This window comes from Crocuta crocuta, unplaced genomic scaffold (assembly GCF_008692635.1).
Source record: "Crocuta crocuta isolate KB4526 unplaced genomic scaffold, BGI_CrCroc_1.0 scaffold170, whole genome shotgun sequence".
Taxonomy (NCBI): domain Eukaryota; kingdom Metazoa; phylum Chordata; class Mammalia; order Carnivora; family Hyaenidae; genus Crocuta; species Crocuta crocuta.
The window spans coordinates 2,076,877-2,084,147 of NW_027527853.1; positions in this window are offsets into that span (position 1 = coordinate 2,076,877).

Below are 7,271 nucleotides of genomic sequence, written 5' to 3' on the forward strand. Positions count from 1 at the left end.
CATGATGCCCGTCGCGGCGCCGTAGAGCGCGGCCGCCAGCAGGTCGTGCGCCACGTTGACCACGAGCCAGCGCGAGCCCAGCACGGGCACCAGCTCGTGCTTGCCCAGCAGCGTGAGGAAGTAGAGGCCCAGGGTCAGCAGCCAGAAGAGCACCGACACGAACAGCGCGAAGTGCACGGGGCCCTGGTAGCGGCTCGTGGCGATGGNCCCTCTCTCCTCCCTACAGCCCTCCTCTCCTCTCTCTCTCTCTCACTCTCTTTCTCTCTCTCCACCCCTCCTACCCGCCCTTTCGCTTCTCTTCCTCGTCTCCACCCCCCACTCGCTCCTCCAGGCTTCCTGCCATCTCTTTTTGGGCCTCGCTCACCACCCCGGCCCCCCTTTCCTGCCGGCGCCAGACTCCCAGCTCGGATTCCTTCCTCCCCGGGGCGCGGCGGAGGGCACTCGCACCCCCCCAGCCGACCGCGGGCCTTCCGCTCAGGCAGCCCGGGCCAAGTTTGGCACATCTGGGGCCGCCCTGCGCGCCCGGCCTCCCCGGCTCCCGTCCAGCCTCAGAGGGGAAAGCTGTCTTCTGGAGGGTTCTCTGCGCCTCTCACTGGGCCCCTTTCTTTCCACTTTCTCTTGCCCTAATGCCCACCGGGGCCCCCTGGCCTTTTCCTGGCGCTGGAGGCGAGCAGTGCTGGTCTTGAGTTGACGTCAAATCTCACATGGACGTCTGGAATATGCTACCAGTGTCCACCTCAGGCCTATCCTGGTCTCTCAGACATCAGAGAAAGGGACTGCGCGGACCAGAGGCCCCACTGCCCCTCCCACACGCCACAAAACCAAGTCCTATCGGTCCATCTTCATCTTCCCAAACCTCTTTGCCATCCAGTGTTGCCTAGATTAAAAAGGTGCCACCGAACACGGCCGGGACACAAACCCTGGGGCAAGAGACAGCAAGGTCCGTGTGCTTAACAGCTAAGCAAAACAGTCTGTCGTCGAAGCTACTGATGCTTACACTGACCTTCACCTGTACGCCCATTTAAGTCTCAAGACAGCCTCAGAGATACAGTTACTTTCCTGGTTTTACTAAGGAGAAATGACATCCAGAGGGGCTAAGGCATGGAGCTGGTAATTGCACCTGGTGTCTCCTCTCGCCATCCCATCCAACCTTTGTGCACTGTGACATCTTTCTAAAACACAGTACTGGCCTTTGCACTGCCTCCTCCACTGACCACAGGATAGGGTTCTATCTCTTCTGTGGGCACAGTTCACAAAATGGGTCCAAGTGACTTTCACTTTCCTTGTTTTCCACTTCTTTCCCTTACGCATGCTCCCACCCAGCATGCCAACCCCAACAAACCTCTTAGGTTCACCCTAAGAAGCTTGGAATGCCCTTCATCCCTGGGCCCCACCTGACTGGCAAACTCCTACTTATCCTTCAATGCCCAGTTTAGATGCTCCTCCCTTTGGTCCAGCCTCCCACGCTGTTGCCTGCTGGCTCCTGAGGCGCTCACTTAGAGCGCCCATTAGTTCTGCAGTACTTCTGAGTCTGCTACATTGCAACTGTTGGCTGTCACCTCTATCTGCCTTCGCCTGGCACGTAGGAGACTCAATAAATGTCAACACAGTGGATGACTGAGTGGTTGTGATGAGGGAGTGTGGGGCAAGCTGAGGGAAAAGTACAGGCTAACAGCAGCCCCCACTCCCTGCCAGGTGGGATGTATGTGATATTCCTTGGACACCCCCTGGCTGCCCGAGAACAGGGGAAAGGAAAGACAGGAGCCTCCTTCAGTTTACGGGTAACTTAGTTAAACTGCAAGAAAAAAGCAATCTTACCCATAGCCTAATCTCCAGAAACCTATAGACTGTTTCCTGGAGCCCTAATATCATGCTGTAAGGGGGTTTAAGTGCTTACCATGGTGATGTGGGAAACTGAGGCAAATGAAACATTAAATTCCTTTACTGCCTACAGCCGACTGGCGAGTCCTTGAAACAGGCAGAGTGACCTTCCTCTCAGAGCTCAGCTGCTTCAATGGTGACACTTTGCTAGGGGCAAAAAGGAATCTTGGCTTAACATTATCTAAGATCTAGGATCCTGTAAGTCTTCTTTTTCTTTAAAAAAAATTTTTTTTAATGTTTATTTATTTTTGAGCGAGAGAGAGACAGAGCGCGAGGAGAAGAGGGGCAGAGAGAGAGAGGGAGACACAGAATCTGCAGCAGGCTCCAGGCTCTGAGCTGTCAGCACAGAGCCCGATACAGGGCTCAAACCCACAGACCACAAGATCATAACCTGAGCCAAAGTTGGCGCTCAACCGACTGAGCCACCCAGGGGCCCGCATAAGTCTTCTTTAACATATAAAAATTCCTTTGGAAAACTTTCTTTGTCTCAACTCCCCAAGTATGTGCTGGCAATCATACTCCAAGCTTACGGCCCCTTGATATACATCTGAAGGGTCTCATGACTGAGGTTTCACTAAACAGTTAACAAATGGTATTTTCCTAACAACAGTTAACCCCTCAAGATCCTGGAAACCTTGGATCCTGGAAACCAAAAATTCCTTAGGGATTTACACTGTCCCTGACCCCTCCCAAGAGGGTATATAATCAGTTACCCATCACAACCCCAGTGCAGTTCTTCCTGCCCACGGGTCCTGTCCCTGTGCTTTAATAAAATCGCCTTCTTGCGCCAAAGACGTCTTTAAGAATTCTTCCTTGGGGATCCTGGATGGCTGGGACAGTTAAGTGTCCAACTTGGGCTCAGGTCATGATCTCGTGGTTTGTGAGTTCAGGCCCCGTGTTGGGCTCNTAAGTCTTCTTTAACATATAAAAATTCCTTTGGAAAACTTTCTTTGTCTCAACTCCCCAAGTATGTGCTGGCAATCATACTCCAAGCTTACGGCCCCTTGATATACATCTGAAGGGTCTCATGACTGAGGTTTCACTAAACAGTTAACAAATGGTATTTTCCTAACAACAGTTAACCCCTCAAGATCCTGGAAACCTTGGATCCTGGAAACCAAAAATTCCTTAGGGATTTACACTGTCCCTGACCCCTCCCAAGAGGGTATATAATCAGTTACCCATCACAACCCCAGTGCAGTTCTTCCTGCCCACGGGTCCTGTCCCTGTGCTTTAATAAAATCGCCTTCTTGCGCCAAAGACGTCTTTAAGAATTCTTCCTTGGGGATCCTGGATGGCTGGGACAGTTAAGTGTCCAACTTGGGCTCAGGTCATGATCTCGTGGTTTGTGAGTTCAGGCCCCGTGTTGGGCTCTGTGCTGACAGCTCAGAGCCTGGAGCCTGCTGCAGATTCTGTGTTTCCCTCTCTCTCTGACCCTTCTCCGCTTGTACTCTGTCCCTCTCTCTCTCTCAAAAATAAATAAACATTAAAAAAATTAAAACAAAAGAGTTATTTCTTGGCCGTTGGCTCCAGACCCCCATCATCACCCGGTAACCCCGTCATTCGGCACCCTTCACAGGGGGCTTCGAATCTTTTCATTTGGACTCTGAGGCAGTGCAAACCTGGTGAGTACTTTTCTTACTTTACTCTCATTTCAGGGGGCTTTTCGAGAAGTATGGTCTTATTGGAGCACTTTTATGTTGATTGCTCAGGCTGCAATCCTTCCCCCGCGGCTATTCTACACGGAGGAGAAAGCTAGTACCCCAGCCAGAATGGTAAGATGCCCCAGGAACTTGATGTCCTCTCTTAATTCCTGTCCTCATACAAAGCTGTCTGTCTTGGGCATGGGACAGCCACCTAAGTGACTAGCACGATTGCCGATCTTAAGACTCCTGCGTGAGGTTTCCTCCTCATTGGTCTAATGGGATCCTCTGCACATCTCTTCAGTTGTGGGAACAGCAATGAAACTGAGAGGGCCCTCTTACCTTGGGGACCATGCACGCTCAGTCCCCCAGCTGACCCTACCTGCAGAACTAGTCCCTCATCTCCTGGTCATGGGAGGCGTCCACTGGCGCCCTGGCCTGGTGAGCTGGTCTCTCTTCCAGCAGCCTGTCACTCTTTTTTTTTTTTTTTTGGCTAATGTTTTTTATTTATTTCTGAGAGAGAGAGAGGGAGAGAGAGAGGGAGAGAGGCAGCATGAGCAGGGGAGGGTCAGAGAGAGAGGGAGATACAGAATCTGAAACAGGCTCCAGGCTCTGAGCTAGCTGTCAGCACAGAGCCCGACATGGGGCTCGAACCCATGAACCGTGAGATCTTGACCTGAGCCGAAGTCGGACGCTTAACCAACTGAGTCACCCAGGTGCCCCCAGCAGCCTGTCACTCTTTGTGGGAGAAAGTGTATGTGGCTTCTCAGGGGGCTAATGCCCCTCCTTGCCAACACAGCCCTGCCTCCAGGGACCTGAGACATATGTTCTGAATGCATATTTTAAATGACTTAAAGGGGCTGTATGACATCCATATCTATGTGAGATAACAGTTCAGAGGCTAGGGTACAAACCCTGGAGGGAGACTGCCTGGCTATGCATCCCTGCTTCACCCCTCCCTCGTGCCAGGACCGGGTGGTTCCTTAACTGCTTTGTGCCTCAGTTTTCTCATCTGTGAAATCCTTTCATTTAGCAAATGGATATTAAGCACCTGTTAGACACTGGGCACCATTTTGGGGTCTAGAGATACATAATGTATATGTGATCATGGTTAATTGAATGCCTACTATACTTTCTTTAGGCACTGTTTTTTTTTTTATGTTTATTTTTGAGAGGGGGAGGGGCAGAGAGAGAGGGAGACACAGAATCTGAAGCAGGCTCCAGACTCTGAGCTGTCAGCACAGAGCCTGATGTGGGGCTAGAATTATGAACCGTGAGATCATGACCTGAGTTAAAGTTGGACGCTTAACCGACTGAGCCACCCCGGTGCCCTTCTAGGCACTGTTTTGTTTTTGGTTTTGTTTTTTTAATTTTTTTTTAAAGTAAGCTCTATGCCCAATGTGGGGCTTGAACTCACTGACCCCAAGATCAAGAGTCACATGCTGTACCAACTGAGCCAGCCAGGTGCTCCTATACTCTGATTTGCTGGTGGGGAAGCCAGGACTCAGAGAGCTAAGGAAGGTGAACATGTTCGCGGAGCTGATGGGGGACAGTTTTAATAGGACCCCAGGTGTAGCTGGCTCCAGGTCCATATTCAGAGTGCTTACATACACTTTCCCATATTTTATCCTCAGTTCTTATTACAGGGACCCAGAAAAGTTATGTAACTTGCTCAGAGAAACAGAACTAGCCAGTGTCAAAGTGGAGACTCAAAACTAGGTCTTCTGATGCCAATTCTGGGGCTTTTCTCTCAGCATCCCTGAGCACTCCTGAGCGACATTCTCAGTGTTCTCAGGGTGCCAGTCTCGAGAAGGGCTGGAGCTAGACAGGCAGCTGGGGGCTGAATCTGGGTGCCGGGCTGATGACGAAGTCATGCCACACAAACTATCCCCCGGGAGCAGGGGACTTAACCAAATAAACATTCAGAGCTTCTCTCGTCTAAAAAAGGCGTCCGGAGATTTAAGAGTGGAGCGCCACCTGGTGGGCACAAACCTTCAGCCTCACAGCTAAGTCCAGCTCCTTACAAGGAAGCCAGTGGATGGCTTTGGGAAGATATTTTTAGCCTCTGGAATTCTGAAGACATTCCAAGGGGCAGTCCAAGAGACTCTGCAAAAGCATAAGCACACAAGATCTTCATTCTTCCAAAACAAATATGGTCTAAGCACCTGCTGGATGCAAACAGTCTGGGTGTGGAGTGTAGGAATAAGAAGCATCTGCTCCTGCCCTCACAGTGTTTGCACCCTTCTGGTAGTGGAAGGACAGCTGTAGATGTAAAAGAGAGAGATGGATGCAAGGAAATACAAAAGGGAGAAGGCTGGGGAAAGCTTTCAGAATGAAGTGTCTTTAGAGGGCGGATAGAATTTTGACAAACAGAGGCGGGGGCTAGGCATCGTCGGGCAAGGCAGTCTACCGTGGGTCCTGGGCAGCCCTGACTGCTCCCTGCGTGTGCTGAGGATGCAAAGCCTGGCCGCTCCCATTCATTTGCGAACCATTTCTCAGTGTTGTGATCTGCAGCCAGCAACTTTGAGGGAGGAGGGCACATCTCCAAGACAGAGAGCAGGCTTACTTATTGCTTACTATAAAAGTAGTGGTGGCAGGAGGGGACACTGGTGGGTGTCCCAAGCTCAGCACTCGGCAGCTGTGACACAGGCTCTTGCATGTCTAACATCCCTGTGAAACTAGGGAACAAGGAAGAGACATGATGATGATGCTCACTCTGCCTGCTGTGCCAGGAGTGGTAAACCCTCTATGTCTGACTCGGGAAACCATGTCTTCTGCCAGCATTTAGGAAACAACAGCAGGCTAGCTTGTTAGCTTGTAAGCGGGATAAATCCCAGACCCTGATGGGTGCTGTAGGCAGAGGGCACAGTGTGAGCAAAAGCAGAGCCAAGGCTGTTCAGGAAACAAGAAGTACTGAGGCTGGATACTCAAAGCCCCAAAGCAATGAACTCTAAATATGCCCAGAACAAGGAGGAATGTGTGGCCACCCTGAGATCCCATGCCCAGCTCATAATGTTCAGTCCATTTTGTCTTCAGTCTCTGGGCTACAGCAAATGTACTGCATATATAGACTCAACTCATTTTGGTTTAATACCTGTTATGTGCCAGGCCTGGAGCTGGCACTTGACACTGAGTAGCTAAGAGCAGAGGCAAAACTCATAGTGAGGAAGTACATGAGTATTGCACCTGCAGAATCTTGCCTTGAATCTTATCATTAAATTACTAAATAAACATTTCCTGAACACCTGGCATTAGGCTACGATCTCGTATACCTGAGTTGGGAGAGGCCTTAAAGATCATTTTCTCCAGGCTTCTCATTTTATGGAGAGATAACTAAGGCCTGGGGAAGGTAAGTGACTTGCCCCAGGTCACACAGCTGGTTGATGATATGAATGCCAAGTTTAGAACTTAGGTCTTCTGACTCACAACCAAGTGTTTACTTGGGGCAGGGGGCTCTGTACGGGAGCTCTGTAAGCCAGCCCAGGACATGAACTCTCATTTGTCAGTCAAGTGGCTCATACCTCCAGGCCTGTTCCCAAGATACCCACCAGGCCATGGGAACAGGGACCTCTGGGATAGTGGATGGGGTTCCCTCTGGGTGGAGTTGGGTAGGAATCTGGTGGCTCTTGAGTTTGTTATGCCAGCCCCCACAGAGTTCCTGGCCTTTGCTGGAGCTACAAGGCAGCCTGGATTCTGGGTACCTCTGGGAAGATGGAGGCTAGGGGCCACAGGCTTGGCATGGAAGTG